Here is a 23,670-nt window from a genome sequence, read left to right as displayed (position 1 = left end):
CTTTATATGCACAACTAAAATGATACAGCTACACAACATTGATAATCTTTATAGTCAAGAAGAAACCATAAATAATGATGAAATTAAGTATTTAGAAGAAGTTCTCCACTATTGGCCATGAATTTTCAACTTATTACTTTTTATTTTCAGGAAGAATTGTGTTTCTATTTGCTACCATTGACCAAATTTAAATAAGTTCTTTTGCATTGTTATAAATAATATATATGTTCATATGTGCCTTTTATACAATGTCATTTTACTCCATTTGAAAATGTTCCATTAATTGTAAATACATTCAATTCTGCAGACTTGCGATTCTGCATTTTCATGTATATATAAACAAATCAGAAAAACTGAACTTTTTGGACAAGTTATATTTCTGTTACCTTTCTACCACATTTACCTCTGCTCTGACATTCTATTCACATGAACTATCACAAACATTTATGTTCATAGCTGTGTTTTAATTCAATATTCGTTTTATTCTTGTTTTGATGTTTTTTATATTTTCTAAAAATAAACTGAATGAGTTCAACCTTATTTATGTAAAAGCCCAACTCACTTCTTCATTCTCTCATGATTTTTGTGTTTGTCGTTATATCCAATCTGTGATAGTAATTAATGAAAAGTATTTTGAACACATTTTTCAGCTATATTGAAGATGTTGACTGTCAAATGTTTGTGTTTTTCCTCTGTTTTATTTTCTTAATGCAAAGTCCTTCTTTATGAAATTGAAACCGTAGCCTCTTTGATATATTTTTAAGGGAATTAAAAAATATATTTAGATAAATAAATTCACACTGTGAAACATAAGTCTATATATTTTAAAATCGTACTGGAGGATGTTAAAGAAAAATAACATGTGAAAATGTTATATTTAAATAATTTAAGTTAATAATCTTGTATATCTCCTTTCGCAGATGAAATTCTGGTTATATGCCCTTAAAATGCTATCATGTTAAAATGGGTGATCACTCTATGTTTATATCTGAGACTGATCTCTCACTCTAAATTCGAAAATACACAGGTTTTTCTAAGATATACAAACGTAATTGTTTAAAAAAGTAGATCTATTCGTGAGGGGGGGGGTCCTCTAAAGTTCTCATTTACAAATTTACCAACTTTTCCTTAAATTATTTAATATTAAAATAATACTAAATATTCTTCAATGATTTCTTGTATAATATTTAACATATCTAAACTGTATAATTTATTGTAATGAGATTATTAAAAACCATTCCCTGTTAAATTAAAACCGAAAATATGCTTGGAGGAGGAGGGGGAGCATATTTTTCAGTTTCAATTTCGTAGGTAACATCTTTGTCAATAAAAACACTACAAAACTAATACAGGAAAAACTGCAGAATTTAGTTAAAAACTTCAATATAGTCAATTTTTCTTTAATCTCCAATTTGGCATTTTTTTGGCCTTTTTTACTTAAAAATGTGTTCGGAGGGGGTATATTTTTCAGTTTCAATTTCATAGGTAACATCTTTGTCAATAAAAATACTACAAAACTAATATAGTAAAAAAATACAGCCAATATAGGAGTTAAAAACTTCAATATAGTCAATTTTTCTCTAATTTTCACTTTGGCTTTTTTTTGGCTTTTTTTACTTAAAAATTGTGGTTTCGCTTTAGAATTTGGCTTTTTTTGGCTTTTTTTCCTGCAAAATTTGGCTTTAAATATTTTTAAAAGTCTGGCAACCCTGTATACAACAAATATTTTCTGGGTGGACACGAGCTGTTTACTTTGGGCATACTGTAATCCTTTCTCCTGGGTAAAATTAAGGAGAATTTCCATTCTTGGAGAAGTAGCCATTTTTTACAAGCGATACGGTAGAGAGAACACTCTTCTCAGAAGAGTGTTGCCAAAGTAAATTCAAGTGCCTATCAGGGTTGACAGCTTGGTTTCTTTTTCAATTTTGGCTTTTTTCTGATAATTTTATATAAATATTTATAAATTATTAAAGATTAAAGAAAAAGTTACAATAAAGTATTTGTTGTATATGTTGTAAGATACGAAACGACGGCTTAAATTAAATACATGAGATATTTCTTCCATTACATCCGGTCACGTGTCATATCTCAGTCCTGGTCGGCCATTTTGGGCACTCTCGTCTAGGTCGACCGATTCCTGTAACTGTCGTTGAATTTTTTATTCATATTCCAAACGTCACATAGTTTTCTTAAATATTTTAATTAATTAATATTTTAATTTTTATTAAAAAAGAACACAGACCGCCAAATTTCTCTAACGGTTTTTCTTTTATTTAATTATTTTCCTGAAACTGTCTTTGAATTTTTTATTTTTATATTCCAAACGTCACGTATTTTTCTTAAATATTTTAATTAATATTTTAATTTTTATTAAGAAAGAACCTTTATTTTATTTATTATTTTCCTGTAACTGTGTTTGAATTTTTTTTTCATATTCCAAACGTCACAGTTTTCTTAAATATTTTGATTAATATTTTAATTTTTTTTAAAAGAACGCAGACCGCCAAATGTTTCTAAGGTTTTTATTTTTTTCCTGTAACTGTCGTTGAATTTTTTTTTTTTTTTTTTTTTTCATATTCCACACGTCACATAGTTTTCTTAAATATTTTAATTTTTTTTTTTTTTTTTTAAATAACCATGACAGCCAAATTTCTCTAACGGTTTTTAATTTTTTTTAATTAGTTTCCTCTAACTGTCGTTGAATTTTTTTTTGTTCATATTCCAAACGTCAGTTTTCTTAAATATTTTAATTAATATTTTAATTTTTAATAAAAAGGAACCCAGACTGCCAAATTTCTCTAACGGTTTTTTTTTATTTTTTTATTTATTTTCCTGTAACTGTCGTTGATTTTTTTTTTTTACATATTCCACACGTCACATAGTTTTCTTAAATATTTTAATTAATTAATATTTTAATGTCTATTACAAAAGAACCCAGACCGCCAAATTTCTCTAACGGTTTTTCTTTTATTTAATTATTTTCCTGTAACTATCGTTGAATTTTTTTTTTTTTTTTTCGTATTCCAAACGTCACATAGTTTTCTTAAATATTTTAATTAATTAACATTTTAATTATTCAAAAAGAACCAAGACCTCCAAATTTCTCTAACGGTTTTTTTTTATTTCATTTATTATTTTCTTGTAACTGTCTTTGATATTTTTTTCGGGTTTGTATTACTGTACACATAGATTTGAAAAAGTTGTCAAAAAACAAATATAGAACAAATAAATGTTATCAAAGGCAAGATAAGTTACTTTTCTACCAAACTGGATATATTTTGTGTGTTTTTATTCAGTGTAACATGTTTATTCAGCTCGGAAAACGTGCAGTGTTTACCGTTCAAAATGGCAGCCGACACTCTCTCGGAGAGGGTACGTTTGGAAAAAGGTATTATAAATAATAAACTAGACAAAATACTGTTAGAAATTCGCTCAATATATGTTACCGTGACATAATTTGACATGTATTCGGTTGTTTTCTAACAGTATTTTGTCTAGTTTATTATTTATAATACCTTTTCCCAAACGTACCCTCTCCGAGAGAGAGTCGGCTGCCATTTTGAATTTTCCAATACATCGGTAAACACTGCATGTTTTTCGAGCTGAATAAACATGTTACACTGAATAAAAACACACAAAATATATCCAGTTTGGTAGAAAAGTAACTTATCTTGCCTTTGATAACATTTATTTGTTATATATTTGTTTTTTGACAACTTTTTCGAATCTATGTGTACAGTAATACAACCCCCCCCCCAAAAAAAGAACACAGTGAGTCACTGAGTCGGTAACCTTTACGGAGATGGTCCCAACGTCCGCCTCGTTCTGAGCTCAGGGAGAGGCCGTCTGACGTAGGCGGTGTCGAGGCAGAAAATTACCCCTTCAATAAAGTGCCCAGTTGTTAACTTAAGGAGAAAAAAACTCGTTCCAATAATTAGAATTTTAATTTTTTTATTTTAAACAGTTCAAATAATTAGAATTTAAAAAAAATAAACAGTTCAAATAATTAGAATTTTACAAAATAAACAGTTTAAATTTTTGATAATTCAACAGTTCAAATAATTGGAATTTTACAAAATAAACAGTTCAAATAATTAGAATTTAAAAACAAAAAAAGCAGTCCACATGATTATAATAGTTCCACGTGGTTAGTTAACCCTGTAAAATTCTGTGATTTGTTTCACAATATTTGTAAAAGCATCTGTCTGTGACGAATTTAGGAAAACTCGTCTCGGGAAAACTCGTCTCCGGAAAACTGGTCCCCTTTCGCTAGGTAGGAAAACTAGTCCCTTATTGAATAAATGTCGATTGAAAACACATTTTATGATCGTTCTTGAAGGAGATATTGTTTTTTAAAATAGACTATAACCCCCATAATATTTAAAAAAAAATTTTTTTACTTGTTTAATGTTTTTTTTTTTTTTTTTTTTTTTTAATAAAATCGATTTTCTAAGTGTTCGCTTTCTACCTAACTGGTTAAGTTCTTCTTAGTGGTTTCACTTATTTTAAAGCGGTTAGTATGTTCATAAACGAGACCGCTTTTTTATATTAATATAAAAAGAATTTATGGGTTTGTATTACTGTACACATAGATTCGAAAAAGTTGTCAAAAAACAAATATATAACAAATAAATGTTATCAAAGGCAAGATAAGTTACTTTTCTACCAAACTGGATATAATTTTCGTGTTTTTATTCAATTTAACATGTTTATTCAGCTCGAAAAGCATACAGTGTTTACTGATGTATTGGAAAATTCAAAATGGCGGCCAACTCTCTCTTTAACACGGTAAGTTCGGGAAAAAGTGTTATAAATAATAAACTAGACAAAATACTATTAAAAAAACACCGAATATATGTCAAGTTATGTCACGGTAACATATATTGAGCAAATTTCTAACAGTATTTTGTCTAGTTTATTATTTATTACATCTTTTTCCGAACTTACCGTGTTAAAGAGAGAGTCGGCCGCCATTTTGAATTTTCCAATACATCGGTAAACACTGTATGCTTTTCGAGCTGAATAAACATGTTAAATTGAATGAAAACACGAAAATTGTATCCAGTTTGGTAGAAAAGTAATTTATCTTGCCTTTGATAACATTTATTTGTTATATATTTGTTTTTTGACAACTTTTTCGAATCTATGTGTATAGTAATACAAACCCGAAAATTGATTAATAAATTTATTTAGTGATTACTTTTTCTCTTAATGATTAATTTTAGAATTTCGAAGTAAAAATTTAAAAAAATTTAAAATTAGTTAACGAGAGATTGTTAGCACATGGCATCCCTCGCGCCAAAAAAATATTTCGTTTTTAATTTATTAGTTAATTTTTGCAAAATTTGACAGGACGACAATAAATGTTGATAATTGATAAAATTATAATTTTAAATAACGCATGAGTGCATTTTGTATGAGAGAAAACAAAAACATAACAACAAAAAAAAACTATCATAATTAAAAAAAAAAAAAAGCAACGAAAAATCGAATCGCTGCCTATTTTTAAATTTTTTGGTTTTGTTTTTAATTATTGTTTTTATGACTCCAAAAAACATCGTTAAAATAACAAAAAAAAATTTGTAATTAACTTTGTTTGAACATAACAAACGCTTTAATATAAGTGAAACCACTAAGAACTTAGCCAGTTAGGTAGAAAACGGAAACTTAGAAAATCGATTTTATTTAAAAAAAAAAAACAAAAAAACATTAAACAAGTAAAAGTATTTTTTTTAAATATTAGGGGGGGGGGGCTATAGTCTATTTTAAAAAATAATATCTCCTTCAAGAATGATCATAAAATGTGTTTTCAATCGATATTTATTCAATAAGGGACCAGTTTTCCTACCTAGCGAAAGGGGACCAGTTTTCCGGAGACGAGTTTTCCCGGAACGAGTTTTCCGGGCACCATCTGTGACATATCGCATATTTTAGGGTTAGGGTAATTTTCTGCCTCGACACCGCCTACGTCAGACGTCCTCTCCCCAAACTCAGAACGAGGCGGACGTCTGGACCATCTCCGTAAAGGATAACCTTATTATCTAGGAGAAATATTGAGTGTTTATAGGTACATTTAAAGAAGACAGATTTTGGCAAGGTTTCTGTTGAATACGTAAAGTGAAAATGAGTTCAAACTAAAAAACTATACAAAATACTGTTATAAACTCACTTAATGTACGTTCCGGTGACATAGACTGACATATATTTGGTGGGTTTCTGACAGTATTTTGTATAATTTTAGTTTAACTCATTTTGGTACTGGTCGCGATTAGAGTTCCCTGCCGAACACCCTAAAAAAACACTGACTTCTCCCCACGCAGGAGCAAAGGATATGTTTTAGTTGCCATAGTAACTAAATGATCATGAATTATCGACTTTGTTTTACTGTTTATGAATATTGAAATAAAAGACATTACTACACATTTATTAATAATATCTCACTTTTAATCACTTTTATCGACTTTTGTTTTACTGCTTATGTGTCACTTTTATCGACTTTTTCTTTTCTTTTTTAATAGCATTTTCTTAAAATGAATATTAAAATAATTTCCCAACTTTTTCATTTCTATGTGTCTTTAGTTTTGTGTGTTGAATGAAACTTTTTTTTTTTTTTTTTCATTACAACAATAGTTATCGACCCCGGTTCTTTGGCTGACAAACGACATCTGTCGGCGGTTCTTTAAAATTGTTTAGTTACTTTTCTTTTTAGTTTATTTTAATTTTATAATTTATAAATTTTGAATGGTGCGAAAATAACATTGATTAAATAAACAAACGTATGTAAATTTATTATTCTATCACCATTTTGTTGTACTAGTGCAGTGCACTTATTGATTCGTGCTGAAATAACGTTATTATTTAAAAAGCCATTCTTAACATGGGGAGGGTGTTTGTACCTATTCTCTACTGTAACCTTACAATTGAATAAAAAACATTAAACTTTAATTAAGCTTAGAAATACGATTTAAAATATAGCGCGGATCATAAGTGCACTAGCACCCATTTTTTTAATAGTAAATGTTTAGTAATTATTTTTCTTTTAATATTCATAAACAGTAAAAACATCGTCATTTAAAAAGAAAATGCTATTTTAAAAAAAGACAAAGTCGATAAAAGTGACACATAAACAGTAAAACAGTAAAAAAATAAAAAAAAATAAATAAATAAAGACGATAAAAGTGAGATATTATGCAAATTCGCCTAAAAAAGTAGAATCTCATTTTACGGAATTAGCTAAGAGTGTTAATTTACAATAACACCTATGGCACCATTGGCACTTCTGCATGTCAGTAACATGAAGCGAATGCGTGTAATTTAGTTTCAAGAACCGCCGACAGATGTCGTTTGTCAGCCAAAGAACCGGGGTGGATAACTATTGTTGTAATGAAAAAAAAAAAAAAAGTTTCATTCAACACACAAAACTAAAAACACATAGAAATGAAAAAAGTTGGGAAATTATTTTAATATTCATTTTAAGAAAATGCTATTTAAAAAGGAAAAGGAAAAAGTCGATAAAAGTGATTAAAAGTGAGATATTATTAATAAATGTGTAGTAATGTCTTTTATTTCAATATTCATAAACAGTAAAATAAAGTCGATAAAAATTCATGATCGTTTAGTTACTATGGCAACTAAAACATGTCCTTTGCTCCTGCGTGGGGAGAAGTCAGTGTTTTTTTAGGGTGTTCGGCAGGGAACTCTAATCGCGACCAGTACCCTCATTTTCCTAAACTTAACTTAAAGCAATCGAATAGGAAGATTAATAATTCTGGATGTGTATTATCCCCCCCTAAAGTCCAACCCTATCCTCACCGTGGTAGGGGGGTGTAACGTTGTAGTTTAACAGCTACACGGCTAAATGGGCTCTGGCAAAAAAAAAAAAAATCCAGAAGATGTCGGCATGAGTTTGCTTGCGTCCGTCATCTGGTCGTCTTTTATCCGCTTGCATGTGGCGACCGAAAAGGCGTGAAGAGCAGGCTGAAGGAGAACATTCCCCGAAAGACGTAGACCGAACGAAAAAAAAATGGGCCTCCCGTTTGCTTCCAAGGCCCCAATTGAGCGTGTTCTCCCCGGCCTACTCCTAGTTTCCCCAATTTTGCATGCAACTGGTTTTGAGCTTTTCAAAAGCTCTTTTCTCAGTGTCGGGGTGTTGACTCCACTTCCAAGTTAACAAATAGCTGCAAGTCTGTGTACGATCTGATTGGTTCCGAAGCTCTTCTGCTTTGAGGTGCGCTTTCGAATCTCCTCAAGTGGGGCGACCCTCTAAGCAGGCGACACGCGCTCATGTCACTATGTAATACATGCTTGCCTTCACTCGACTAAGGATGACTAGAGTTCAACTAGATTGTGTGCTCAGAAGCCGCTTTAAGGCCGCTTTTATTATTCCTACTATCTATCAAGTCCGAAACGGTATGGTAGTGCAATTATATATGACGGTCCTCCGATATTATCCGATATGATAGTAGGAATGCCAGTTTTGTGAGCGATCATCGCCGTCTTATGAACACAAGTTAGTGGCATCTTTACGAATCCTGTTGTGTAGAGAGAACACCTCTGTTTTCTGCTCCGCCTGTTATTCTAGGTAGAAACTGCTTTTAAGAGATGTTCGCAGCAAAGCTTGTTTTTATATAGTGCCCCTACTTTCGGGAGTTCATCACCTTGCCGCCGAGACTAGAGCTTTCCCGAGCGAAACCTGATAACGTGTCTCTCTTTTTTTGTTATTTTACTTTCCAGTTTAATGGTGAACTAACAGTCACCAGCCAGCGGTATGCTCCGACAGGAAGATGAGTATAGTATCACTCTTTCTTCTTTCCATTTCGATTTGAGTCTTTGTGATTGACAATTTTAATTTAACTCTTTCCATTGCTCCAGCCTTGAAGACCACACAACAGTAGATTATGAACACTATAAATATCATCTGTTTTAATAATTTTATAGATTGGAACAAAAGACGAAAGCAAGCAGCACACCGATCCTGTCTGCCACGTGTTTTCTGCGGTTTGAATCAAGTGTTTCTTTTCGTTCAAGCACATGTGGATACAATCCAACTTTGTGGGACGTCTATCTGTTCCTTCCAACATTATTAATACTATATGTCCGCTGGAAATCTTAACAGCAAGTCATTGTCACAGAAGTAAAGTAAGTATTCTTTTTCTTTCCTTTTGTGTGCATGTTTGTAATTTCAGGTACTCGTCTTGATCATGATGGAATTCTACGATCAGCTACATTTAAATATCAATTAATTAAATAAACTACTTTAGAAAAACGTGACGTTTGGAGTATGAAAAAAATATCAAAGACTGATACAAGAAAATAATAAATGAAATAAAAAAAACCGTTAGAGAAATTTGGAGGTCTAGGTTCTTTTTTAATAAAAATTAAAATATTAATTAAAATATTTAAGAAAACTATGTGACGTTTGGAATATGAAAATAAAAAATTCAACGACAGTTACAGAAAAATAATAAATAAAATAAAAACGATTGGAGAAACTTGGCGGTCCGGGGTCTTTTTTAATAAAAATAAAAATATCAAATAATTAAAATATTTAAGAAAACTGACGTTTGGAATATTAAAAAAAAAAAAAATTCAACGACACTTACAGGAAAATAATTTTTAAAAATTTAAAAAACCGTTAGAGATACTTGGCGGGCTGTGTTCTTTTTTAAAAAAAATTAAAATATTAATTAATTTAAATATTTAAGAAAACTATGACGTTTGGAATATGAAAAAAAAAATTCAACGACAGTTACAGGAAAATAATTAAAAATAATAAAAAACCGTTAGAGAAATTTGGCGGTCTGGGTTCTTTTTTAATAAAAATTAAAATATTAATTAATTAATTATATTTAAGAAAACTATGTGACGTTTGGAATATGAAAAAAAAAATTCAAAGACAGTTGCAGGAAAATAATTAAATAAAATAACATTTCAAAGACAAAGCAGGCAACAGTTACGTCAAAGATTGTTACAAGAAAATATAATTAAAACAGGAAAAAAAGAAAGCTTTTTAAAAATGCTGCTTATGCACTTTTGTTACCGTGCTGAAATCACGTGATTATTTAGAAATCCAATCTTTGTGCTTTCATCTAACATTTTAATAAAAATGTTGTGAAACTTAAATTTATATTGAAAATACTATTTAAAAAAACACGGTGCATAATTACCAAATATTTCTTTTTGGCTTAAGATCAAAGCGTGATCTGTTTTTTTTATTTAAGTAATTGTACAGTTTACGGACCGGCCTGAAATAATAGCAATATATTTGTTTCACCCAACAATTTAATAAAAGGACGTTAAATTTGAATTTAACTTAATATAGTCTAACCAAGGAAAGCACGGTCTATAAACTGCACAATTGTCACGGTATTTGAGCAGTTAACATGCGGAGGGGTCTTTGTTAACTATTTTGTATTTTTTTCACCTATACATAATATAATAAAAAAAAAAAGACGTAAAATTTGGATAATTTCGAGGTATTTGCAAGTGTGGTGATACTAACGAAGTTCATTTGAACACTTGTGCAGTTTACGGACCGTGCTGAAATAAATGCGTCGTCTACTTTCGTATTTTAAAACGAAGAAAAGAGAAAACGAGAGAGCCAGAGGGGGGGGGATTTCCATCCGAAATTTAAAAATTAAAAAAACATTTCACAATAATTTTATATCTATCTATCTGATTAAATTAAGAAAATTTCACAGCAAACATTGGTGCTTATATAAATCGGCCCCCATGGCCGTCAATACTGGTTCACTCCAGTCCCTCTCGCTGACGTCAACTGTTAATAAAGGCATTATTTTTTTTAAAATTCTAATTGGAGGAGTGACAGTTATCTATTGATTTACAAGCTCGTAAAATAACATGTAATCGCCTTAAAAGAATTTATCTCCCATAGCAAATGATAAGATTGGTTAACTGCCCTAAAAATGTAGAATAACCTCGAAATGCGCTTTTTGAAAATTCATGTGTGCTCACGTAAGATGTTACTTGCTTGAAATGGAAATAAATTGTATAGCATGTACAGTTTACAACGGAAGTTCTGTTTCAGCATTAAATACCCCAAAACGGTTGAAGCAACAGTCAAAGCCAAACCATCTTCAAAATAACTTTCAACTTTCGGAATTTAAATATAATTTTGAAGTCTTTAACTGTTGAATAGAAATTAATTGGTTGAGGGAAGAGAATACGAAATAGTGAACAGCTGTTGCGAAAACGCAAAATGATTTGTAATGCTTATTAAAAGAGGAGGGTTAAATTCTGTGAATGCTGGTTACTTGCCTCCCCACGAGGGCAGAGTTTGGCCCATGATCGGTTTTAATATGAGAAAAATCCAGTTCTCCATTTATTTATTTGATTTATTTAAATATTTTATTTCTCGATAGGCAACGGTAAGCCCAGGAATGGTGGTGTTATTGAAGGAGAAGACAAATCTGCACACTGCCAGGGAAAACAAAAACTTATGACAAAAAATAAATTTGACGGAGGACGAATTTTTTCTCAAGATTAAAAATGTGAAACTTCATTCACTGGTCTAGAAGTTTTACGTTTTGCTTGTTTTATTTTTTATTTTTTAATTTAAAAATTTTTTTTTTTTTTGTTCTTCTTGAAATGAAAATCCTCGGAAACTGCAGTGAATACGATTCTAATGTTTATGTTACGCAGCCTTGCTATGTATAGAAAAGTCGGTACTTAGTAGGATACGGGGTAATTTTTAAAGGTCGCGACCAGAGCAGGAGGCGAATAAATAGTAAAATAATTTTATATTATTTTTATAAATTATTAATAAATGAAATTAATTATTTCTATTTAAAATCCATTAAGTATTATGCATGCAAAACTTAAAAAAAACATGCTTCAAATGCATCAACATTCTGTGAACAAGCTAAAGCAAAACTATATAAATTTCACCTGATGTCGAGTTTATCTAAAAGCGATTCTTGAATGTATTCCTCGCTCAATATATAATTATATTCAATTGTCATATAATATTTATTAATAATAATATTAATTAATATTTAACAGAAACATGAACTCATTTTGAATGGAAGACAGAATTTTTTTCGCATTTTTCTTTGACTGTGATCTTTAAAGATTATCCTGTACTTTCACCTAAAAATTTAATAAAGCATATCATAGAATCTCAAATTAGATTCAATTTTTATCTAAAATATAGCACGTACCGAAAATTCAAGTGCTTATATAGATTAGTAGGCAAACTGGTATATTAAGCGACTCAGCTTAGAAATTATTTGAGTTTTGAGCGATTATCTAGTTTCATCAGATGAGAGTTTAATGTCAGCCATTTTTTCTTGTTCTAACTTTGTTTCAAGGTAAATGAATGCTTTAAAACAGGCTGAACACCACTAAAACCTTATCAAGCTAGGTAACATTGGTGAATTTAGGAAGACTCGTCCACGGAAGACTGGTCCATGGAAAACTTATCCAATTTTGCTAGGTATGAAAACTTGTCAATTATTGAATAATATTGATTGAAAACACATTTTATGGTCGTTATTGAAGGAGATATTATTTTTAAGAGAGCATACACACCCCATAATATTTTAAAAAATATGCTTACTTGTTTACTGTTTAAAAAAAATAAAATTGATTTTTCTAAGTATTCGTTTTCGACCTAGCTTTGCCAGTTTTTAGTGGATCAACTTATTTTAAAGCGTTTATTTTGTTAAACAAATAAATAGTGTCTAGTATTACTTTAGAACAAAAACATGTCTAACATGAGAGGATAATATCCTGGGAGGCTCGATAATTGCCCAAAAATAGAAAATTAAAGAAAATTCTTAGGTAGATATAGTTTTTAAAAGAACCCACCCCCTCCTTTAAAAGAAAATAAATAAGTTATTTTTCTTGTTCTCACGTAGCGATTAAACGTTTTCTTAATTTTCGAAGCGATTAAATGTTTTAAAGTAAAAACACTAAGAACTTATTCAGGTATGTATAAGGATAACTTATCTTGTCTTTGGTAACATTTATTTGTTATTATATTTGTTTTTAGCTGTTTTTTCGTTTTGTTAACTTAATTCCTAATAATTCGCCGTGGAATTTCCACGGACCTCATTAGTTAAAGCGAATTATTTAAATCGACTTAAAAAAAAATAATAATAATAAGCGCGCAGAAGATACCAAAAATAGGTTGTACACCTAAGTTGATCGCTGCTGTGGGTGTGTGTCGGGGTGTGTGTGTATGTTTGCGTGTGTTTACTTGTGTATGTGTGTGTGTTTACGTGTATGTGTTCCTCTACCTATCTTTCTATACCGCCTCCGCCACTTTATCTCCCTCCCTTCCCCCCGTCTTTCACTTTAATAGAAAAAATGTCTTAGTAGCAGGGGACACGAAGAATGCATAGGAGAGAGAAAGAGGAACAGATTGTCTTTTCTCTCTCTCTCTCTCTCTCTCTCTCTCTCTCTCTCTCTCTCTCTCTCTCTCTCTCTCTGCCGTCGTCCTTTTTTTTTTCTTTTCTTTTTTTTTTTCATCATTCATATGTCAACGAAACTTTTTAATAAATTTCTTAAAAAATAACAATTTAATAAGGTAAAAAGGAACTTCTGTAGTTTACAAACCATGACGAAATAATAACGGTATTAATTAGAAATCCATTCTTAATATGGAACGGGGGGGTGCTTTCTTAAGTATTCTGTACTTTCATCTAACAATTTAATAAAGAACATTGAAAAAGTAGTCTTTTACTTCTTCATGGTTGTCGAAGTCGGAAATGTGTACGGAATTCATTTAATTTTTATTTATTTATTTTTATTTTACTTTTAAGCAATTCTGACTCGGGAATCTTTTTTATTTGTGTTCCGACTCGGGAATTTTTTTATTCGTGTTCAGACTCGGGAATCTTTTTAGACTCGGGAATCGTTTTATTTGTGTTCAGACTCGGGAATCTTTTAGTTTGTGTTCAGACTCGGGAATCTTTTAGTTTGTGTTCAGACTCGGGAATCGTTTTATCTATATTCTTATTCAGGAATCTTATTCGTTTTCTAACTCGGGAATCTTTTTATTTTCTTCTAAAGGAATTTTTTAATGTGTTCAAACTCGATAACCTTTTTACTCGTGTTCTGATTCAGGCATCTATTCATTCATTTTCCAACTCTGGAATCGGTTTATTCATATTCCGCCTCGGGAATCTTGTTCTTCATTTTCAAACACGAAAAGGAGTGATATGCCATAAAACAATACAAAATTAATGGCCGGATTGCACCTGACATTAAATAGCACGATAAAGGTTGATTAAAATTTTTGCAAATCGTTATGCATTGAAAGTTTGGAAAAGTAATGAAATTGCCTTCGTGTCTAACTTGACTTTCAATTTCAATTGAGATTCGACATTTTGATCCCGTTAAAAAGAACAACTTTATTAGTGAAGTGAAGATCGGAATGTCGACAAAAAGTCTATTGTCGCTGTTCTTGTTTCTTTAAAGAAGAACAGTTTTAACAAGTTCGGTTTGGAATGGATTTCTATTTTCAACACAGGGGCAAGCCGATAAGAATAACAATTATTATCATCAAGGGAACCATAATTATTTGCTTCTTCATTGAATTTTCCACAGGTGGACTGTTCCGCTGTATCACAGTTCTTAAGTATGTCTAGACTAAAACTCATCAGACCTAGTTATCGAATTTACAACCAGCTATTCGACAGTCGACACTTTCACTGAGTCATGCGATTGTCGCTAATTTTTCAGAGACGCTGTATCAGTTTTTAAACATGACTAGACTAAAACTCATCAGATCCAGTTATCGAATTTACAACCAGCTAATCGACATCGATATAGACGTTAATTATTATATAATTATACTTGGTTTAAAACAATAATAATAATAATACTGTGTAACTGCAGTAAAATGACATAGCTTTTTATTATTGTTTGGAAATTATTAAATATCGTTTATTACCTTTACAAATATATATTATTTGTTTTAAGCTCGCTGAAATAAAAACTTAATGTTTAAACAATGATCTTTTTAAAACGACCTTATGTCTAACTTTAGCGTCGGTTAAAGTAATTCTTTTTAATTCGTGGTCGAACGCCGAAAAGTCTAATTCAATGGACAACTTCAAACTTTCACGTTTTGACAAGTTGTTTGTTGTAAGCATCGCTTATCACCAAGCAGGAAGAAGAAAGAATCGATTGAAGAGAGAAAGAGAGGTGTTAGGAAGGAAAGAGAGAAAGGATGGTGTTCTCTGCATGTGCCAGTTTGCTGGGGTCAAACGGAAGTTAAATGAAATCGATTAAAAATGTCTTGGCAAAGTTGTATCTGAACATTTTATTCTATGAAACTTTAGATTAATAAAACGAAATAATCGAGACCCGTGTAAATTCCACGACGAATATTTCGCATTCAATAGAACAAAAACGAAAAAGTAGTTAACAAATAAATATATAGGAAATGAATTTTACCAAAGGCAAGATAAATTAAATGAATTCTACCAAAGGCAAGATAAATTACTATTCTACCTACCTAGTTCACGTTTTTGTTGTTTTAACTTATTTTAAATCGTGTATTTAACACAAACAAAAGTAGCGCACAGTTTTAAGTTAGAACAAGAAATGTCTCACATTTTACAATAATCTTGTGAGACTTGATAATCGCTCCAAACTCGAAATTTAAGTAAAATACAGGTAGAAACACATCCAATAAATGTCAGCAAACGTTCGAACATTTTTAACAATTTTTCTTGCTTTCTTTTTCACATTAGTGAACCTCTCAATTTTCCCAAATCTCAGTACCCTGTATATCAAATTTCGGGTCTGTAGACTTAAAATTGACAGAATTATTGCGTAGGGAAATGTACACGCACACACACATACACACACACACACACACACACACACACAAATACGTTCACTTTTATAGATATATAGATAAGAGAATCTGCTAAAAACAGAATGGGTCTAAGAATAATGAAAATTAACGGATGCCCCGATCTCCAGTACATTCACAAACTGGTGTTTTGTATGGTATTCGCCTTGTAAAGTCTGAACCCACTTCTTCCGAATGAGGAAATTCCTAGAGAAAATCAAATTCACATACAGTACCCAAACAATTGGTTTGCATGTATTTTACAAACACATAAATAAAAACAAAGCAAAAAGAACGTCTTTCATCATCTCTAAAACTTGTAGTGGACTGGTATCGTGTTCATCTCACGTTCGGGTGTCACCAATTTGGTGTAGTGTGGTGGTATAGAAGGAAATGCGTGTTCATCTCGCGTCGGATCACCAAGTTGTTGTCGACTGGTGGATATATTATATATATCCCCCAGTCGTATAAAATATGAAAAATGAATTGTTTTGAGGAAGCAACGAACAACTTGTATTGAATTAACGAACTAGGATTTATTTCGTGAAGAAATAAATGAAAGAAAAGGGTACAGTACGTGTTTAGTTTGGCGTGCGTCTCTCGCTGTTAGGTGGTGAGAGGGAAAGTCTATTGTTGTAGAGAGAGAGAGAGAAAGAAAGTCAATCCAGGCCATGGCGATAGAAAGCGTGTAAGGTGTACATACTGTCTTAAATCAATTGATAGTCTTCCATTTCTTTTCCTTTAATTTTATCTGATGGTCTGGTTTACAAGGGGACATAATTCTGTCAACAGGATTAAGAGTTACTTCCCCTGATCAGCGGTTTATTGTGATATTTCAAAATTGAAATATCACGATAAACATTGAAAGAAAAAATTATATAGATGTAGAATGCACAAGTTCTAACAGAACAAAACGCTTTTTAATCACGTCAACAATCATCTTAAGTCTGTATTTGCAATACGATGATAAAAAAGGAAATAATATAAATAACACATCTATCATTACCTTAAAAAAATTATCCATGCTGGCAATACGAAATGCAGAAAACAAAATAAAAACACGATCTTCATTAATCCCAGCTCAAACCCTAAGCACAAAGTTGCAATACGAAAAAAGATAAAAAAATTTAAAAAAAATGTATTTCATTACCTCTAACACTAACCTCAGTTCGGGATTTAAATACAGAAAGAAAAAAAAATGTCTGTCATTAACATCAACACTTATCCATGATGGCAATATTAAATAAAAAATAAATCAATTATGCTCTTCAATAACCCTAAGTACGCAATGACAGTACAGACGAAATAAAAACAAAACTTGTATTCTATTATTTCTTTCCTTAGTTCGGGATTGCAATAGGGGAAGGAGAAAAGGACAAAAAATAAACATACCTTGCATTGACAGCAACATTATTCCTCAATCACTTTTATGACCGTCTCATCGGTATAAAGTGTGGTTCTAAATGTGCTTCACACTCCATCGGATATTAAGATATTCATCTGTGGCGTTATATCGTTCATGTCTGGATAGTACTCTCTGGTATTTTTTAAAATGAAAGAAAGTCTATAATCAAGTCGATATTCTTCCATTTTTCCACTTCATTTTATCTTTTTGTCCAGTTTCCAAGGAAACATAATTCTGTCAATAAGAATTAGAGTTACTGCCCTTGATCAGTAGTTTATTGCAATTTATTAATTCTGTTATGTGAATAATTTAAGGATAGATGATTTTCGTTAAAACGTTTTCTTTATTACCTCCCTTGCACATTTGATTCATCCCGATTTTTCTGTTATAAATTTACGGTTAATTTGTAGATGAAGGCACATAAACTCATTAAAAAGAGCATCCACAGAGATTTTAGAAAAGTTTCACAAATTCTAACAAATAGCCTTAAAAACTAACAACTAGCGCTGAGTAGCAATATACACCACTCCATCTTTTCCGCCCTACAGTGGATTATCATAATTTTTCAATTCTGGTTTGGATCTTTTTTAAGGGGAGATGATTTTTGTTAGCATTTTATTAGGATTACCCCCCTTGTATATATGCATTGCTCCGATTCTTTATGTTATAACTTTACGGTTAGTGTGTAGGTGAAGAACACAGGAAAACATTTTAGAAAAGTGTCACGAATTCTAACAAATAGCCTGAAAAACTACAACTAACTCTGAGTAGCAGTAGACACATCATCTCTTCAGGAAAAAATAAAAATGTTTAAGCCAGAACATGGATATATTTAATATTTAGCTGAAACAAATCATAGTTCTTTGTATTTTAAACCTATCTCATTGGGAAATGCGTCACCATTTTACGTTAAATTTATATGCTAAACTGAATTCTTCTTTAGAAAAATATTTCTTTCTCATTTTTACTGTAAAGATTTTTAGAGTAATCTCCACCGTTTCGTTTTATTTTATTTATTTTTTTTTTTTTCGATGAATTAGCAAAATTACGCTTTTATCGATTCAAACACATCTACAGGGTGTCCCAAAAGAAGCTGACGGATTTGAAATTTAAATTCAACTGAAAGTACCACTCTACGATAAATATCAACACCTTGATGGTGTAACGACTGATTATGACTTTAGTGGAGTTAATCTAGATGCTCTGAAATCTTTTTTCGCTAGTTTGATGCTTCTATTGCTCTATCTTATATTTGATCAATTCAGCTTCTTTTGGAACACCCTATATATATATATATATATATATATATATAATATACTTGCAAAAGTACCCGTCGTTGACTGGGTTCAAAAACAGCCTACAGAAAATGGACTGATTTATGAAAGTATGATAGGTTGTAAAAAGGAAGGGTTGTAAATAGATAGCTTCGAATTTGGGGGTATCAAAACCAAAGCAAAATATGATGAAAGTAAAAATAAAATAGATAAACCCCATAATTTATTATACTATACCTGTTCACACTGGAAAACTTATCACAATATTCTGTGGATCTATATAAAAAATCCTTGTTAAACTTTGTGACATATTTCCATTCTATGTAGGTCAGGCGCGAATGAACACCCCATAATCTTATTATACCATATTTCTTCAAACTGAAACATAATTATCAAAGTATACTTACGCAGATAGATATGAAGAGTCTTTATTAAAGTTTGTGCCTATTTCCATTCTATGGAGGCCAGGCGCGAACGCAGACTCCACAATTTTATTATACCATCCCATAAAACATACTTATCAAAGTATCATTATGAACATCTATATCAAAACACTTGTAAACGTTTGTTTTTTGGTGTTCTTTTTCCAAACTTTGTGGACTAGGCACGTACGCAGACCCCACAATTTTAATGAACCACCGTTCTGCCAGATCAAACATACCCATTCCTGTGTATCGATACATCTTCTATCAGTATATGTTATCATTTTTTTTAAATAGTCAACCATATAGGAGCTTATTCGTGACCAGACACACACACACACACACACACACACACACACACAGACATTCAGCTTTATATTATAGATATATTAAAAAGTTTGACTCATGTCCACATAACCTACATCCAAAATTTCAAGTGTTTAGACCCAAAATTGCCGGAGGAGTTTGGTAGAGTCTGCAAAGGTCAACTCTTTCAACTTTGATCTCTTCACAGCCAAATTTTCGCCCAAAAACTAATTAAAAAGCTTGCTGCATTTCTGAATAGCCTTTATCTAACATTTAAAATGTTTAGACTCAAAATTACCTGAATAGCTTGCAACGGTCAGATCTTTTGAACTTTAACCCCTTGCCAGTCACATTTTCGGCCAAATACCGATTAAAAAGCTTGCCATGTGTTTGAATACATATATGTAAAATTTTAAATGTTGAGGCTAAAAATTATCTGAGTAATTTGGTAGAGACCGCAGATGTCAATTTTTTTAACTTTGATCCCAGTTTTGACCTGTTAACATTAATTCTTAAGGGCTCAAATCAAATTAAGATGTTAGATCCATGTCGAAGTAACCTACATTTAAAATTTCAAGTCTTTAGACCCAAATTTGGCGATGGAGTTTGGTAGAGTTTTCAAAGGAAAAATCGTTTACCAGCAAATGTCTGACCTAAAACCGATTAAATAGATTTTCTCAATTCTCCTTGTGTCAAATCTCGAGTCTGTAGACTAAAAATTGATAGTGGTTTGGTAGGAAATATACATACACAGACATACACACATAATTTCGCTATAGTTCAAGATAGAGTTAGAAAATATGTAGACTGACAGACAGACATATAGCCATTTATATATTTTATTTCAATTTAAGCTATAATGTGATTTGACTTTCAAGCGCACTTGATGCGTATTTTATTCAAATTACATTAACGTTTCTATATGGAACCCACACCCTTGATTTTATTCTTGCATTGCCTACACACTGTTCCAACATTTCAAAATACAACGGCTGAGATACAATGCGCAGCTCTTTACAAACAGACTTTTCTTTCTCCAACTTTACAACATGGCAAGAAAGAAGAAAAAGAAAACAACATACTTAGGATGGAGTTTAGCTCTGAAATATATTTGTATTTTAAATTTCAAACAAGTAAAATATTGGTTTATTTTCCTAATATTATGTTGTGATTTGGCTTTCAAGCGCACTTGATGCGTATTTTATTTTATTCAAATTAAATTTACGTTTCTATATGGAACTCACAACCTTGACGTCATCTCGATATAGTTTATCATTAATAGAGGTTTATGGACTTTGCTGTGGTTACAAGTGAGGGCACATCATGCCACCTCACATTCAACTTGAAAGTCAACACCAAAGTGTACTTAGATGTGCTGAAGAGTGTGGTGATCCAGCACTTGTGGAAATGTCATGGCCAGTTCCGGACTTGTATCAAGGCTGTGATTGAGGCTGAAGCCGGCTACATTGAGTAAATGTCAATTCTACTACACATTCCAGTTACCTGAATTGATGTTTTCAATAAAAGTTTTAAAATAAAGCTGTAGTGTTGTTTTCTTTAGGGCGACACTTTTATTGTTCCAACTCTGTGTAAGCACCGCTTACCCTTTATCCTATCCTTGTATCCTTTTCGGTTAATATATCTTTCTTACCTAATCACCTAATCCGTGTTCTGTGTTTCTTTCCGTTATCCCAAACTTCGGACCATATCAATAACATGTGACCTTCTTCAGATCTATCTTGTTGAATTCGGGAATTTTTCTATCGAACCCGCAAGGATTTGTGGAACAGTGGATAGAGTATTTGATGAAATTCAGTAGTAAAAGTTACATTCCTGGAGATTGCAGGTTCAATCCTCAGTGCGTGCGATCCAAAAATACAATTGCGAATTACTTAGAATTTCTATCCAAGTGTTTTATTTACGTTATTTCATACAAAGATAAAATCTTGAGTAAATAAACAAAACTAAGACATAAAATAAAAGAAACGACAAATTAATTTTAATCTGTTTTTATTCGATCGAATAGTCTTTATTTGGTGTACATCTTTCTTCATCCAACACTATCTGTGTTCTTTTTTCAACCATTTTGACGTTATTTCGTACATTTGTATTCCTGCAATAATAATAATTTATAATAATAATAATAAGAAGAATAAGGATAGCTGGTGACATACAATGGATAACAGTGATAAAAAAGGCTGGAATATTAAGGAACTCCTTGAATACGGAGACTAACACACGTGAACTACAGGCACAAAACTGCAAAAATACTACAGATGTAAAACACAAAGGAACATTACATGGAATCATAAAAACAGAAATTGTATAATTTGAAGTTAACCCTCTTACGCCTCTGCCTTCTCCCTTAGTTTTTTTTGTTTGTGTGTGTGACACAAAAAACTGATGCACAGCAAATAAGTGAGGAGGGTCAAGGAGGATGGAAAGACCGAGAAGAGAAAGCAATGGTAAGCGGCTGATACGATGATGCAAATTCATCTTCAATGATTATCAAGAGGTGGAGAGTACTGGTAATCTGGGGAGAATTGCTATCACTCAGACTCTAGAGAACACCACACAAGTTGTTCTCAAAGAGAAATCTTTGATGATAGCCTATGTGACTACTCCTCGTGAATAAATAATAATAATAATAATAATAATAATAATAAATCAATATTAGATAGGAAAAACAAAATATCCGTAGTAAACACATGGACAGTAGCTACATTTCGATATGGAGCGGGTATAATTGAATGGAAAGAAAACGAAAAGATATTGACAGGAAGGAACAGAATGACAATGGATGGAGATTTTCACCGAAAAACTGATGTCCATGTAAAAAGAAAAGACGACTAATAGGTGCCGAGCAATGCGTAAATTAAGAAAATAGGTTGACATCTCCAACTGAAAAAAAGGTGTCAAAATTTGAAAAGTTGCAAGCGAGACAACAATTAGGAGAAAAGGATTTAAGGCAATAAATGAACAAAACGTTAACGACAAATGGCTTGAAAAGAAAATACATGGTCAATTCAGTACGGATCTACCAGAGACAAGGAAAACCCCGGCGATTGTGACTAGAAAATAGAACATGGGCTGATGAACTGGTTACATTTGTGCCCTCTCGACCTACATAACCCCGACAAACCCGCTTAGCAACAAAATCACACCCCTTCACTGAGTTCCTCAACGCCACAAAAGTTTCTACCCTAATAGTTTCTTCCCTTGAACAGCAAAATTCTGAAATTCCTTGATTGTATTGATACGCAGAAATTTAAATATAACATAAACCAACATCTTCTTAATGTTTCCTCAGTATAGTCCCAGATAATAGCCCCTTACATCAAAGTGGCGATCTGCCTTGTTATGGACGAACTTGAGTAAAAAAAAAATTTAAAAAAAATAAAATAAAAATATGAATATTTTAAATCTTACCTTTTAACATGCCCTTGGGTTTAAATTAGTTGCATCCTCATTTTTATTGAAACAGATTTTATCTACCTGAAAATAGAAAATGCAAATAATGAGAAGCACAGAAACACAATTGATTAAATTATCATTGATTAATTGTTATGTAGCGTGGCCGTTACGTCGCAAATGGACAAACAAATAATGTAAATAAATTAAAAAAAAAAATCTGGATCGACATTTTTTTCTTTTTTTTAACAAAAGCATTTATTACCGTAACTTTCGCATAAAAAGTCTCTCGCTGCCACATGTTCATTTTACCCAGTGTGGGTTCTCCTTCCTTTGAACACAGCCAGCTATTTACCCACTCACACCGGCATTAGCCATTTCTCGCCTGTGACTTTACACGTCTGTTTCAGCGTCATCCACTTTTCTATTTAACGAGCACGTGTTGTACTTTTCTTATTTTTCCTTCCCCCTTTCGTGCACACTTCCTAATTTACATATGTACAGTTTTCTGCCACAAACATTAGTCATGGTGACAGTAATGTTTTAATTGTTGTTTACAAAATACCACTTACAACGATGCAAGTTTACCATTAAAATGTTATTTATTCCATGTCGAGTAATACATATTGATATTGAAACAAAAAAGAAACTGTATATAAAGATAATTAAATAGGATACTTACCTTCTGGGAAAGAAAGTACGGGCATGAAGCAGATGGTTGCAGTACGGGGCACATAATTTTTTTTTCATTTTTATATTGTACAGCATACACCTATATATATAATTAACAATTATTATATATAGATTATTATATAGAGATAATTATACGCACACACACACACACACACATATATATATATATATACACATATATATATGTATATATAACGGATAGTATTAACAATAAACAAAAACTATCTACATAAATGCAACAGAAAAAACTATCTACATAAATGCAACAGAAAGAAATATCTACATAAATGCAACAGAAAGAAATATCTACATAAATGCAACAGAAAGAAATAT

At 31.5% G+C, this 23,670-nt stretch overlaps 1 protein-coding gene across 3 annotated transcripts in view; it reads left to right on the top strand.

Moving 5' to 3' along the window:
* The window catches only part of LOC145256269 (uncharacterized), a 98,419-nt gene that overhangs the window by 5,347 nt on the left and 69,402 nt on the right, over nt 1–23,670 (top strand). Inside the window, exons 2-3 of one of the 3 annotated variants that reach the window (XM_080114945.1) lie at nt 8,734–8,787; nt 8,938–9,138. The gene's annotated coding sequence lies outside the window, so the exon portion shown is untranslated. Of the gene's footprint in view, nt 1–7,678; nt 9,139–11,381; nt 11,522–23,670 lie in introns of those variants that run through there. The other 2 variants (XR_013863950.1, XM_080114944.1) reach the window with 2 other exon arrangements.

This window comes from Euprymna scolopes, chromosome 32 (genome assembly GCF_053919585.1).
Source record: "Euprymna scolopes isolate OS-2025 chromosome 32, ASM5391958v1, whole genome shotgun sequence".
NCBI classification, from domain to species: Eukaryota; Metazoa; Mollusca; class Cephalopoda; order Sepiida; family Sepiolidae; genus Euprymna; species Euprymna scolopes.
The sequence above is the reverse complement of the archived record's forward strand: the minus strand, read 5'-3'. Positions and strand labels throughout refer to the sequence as shown.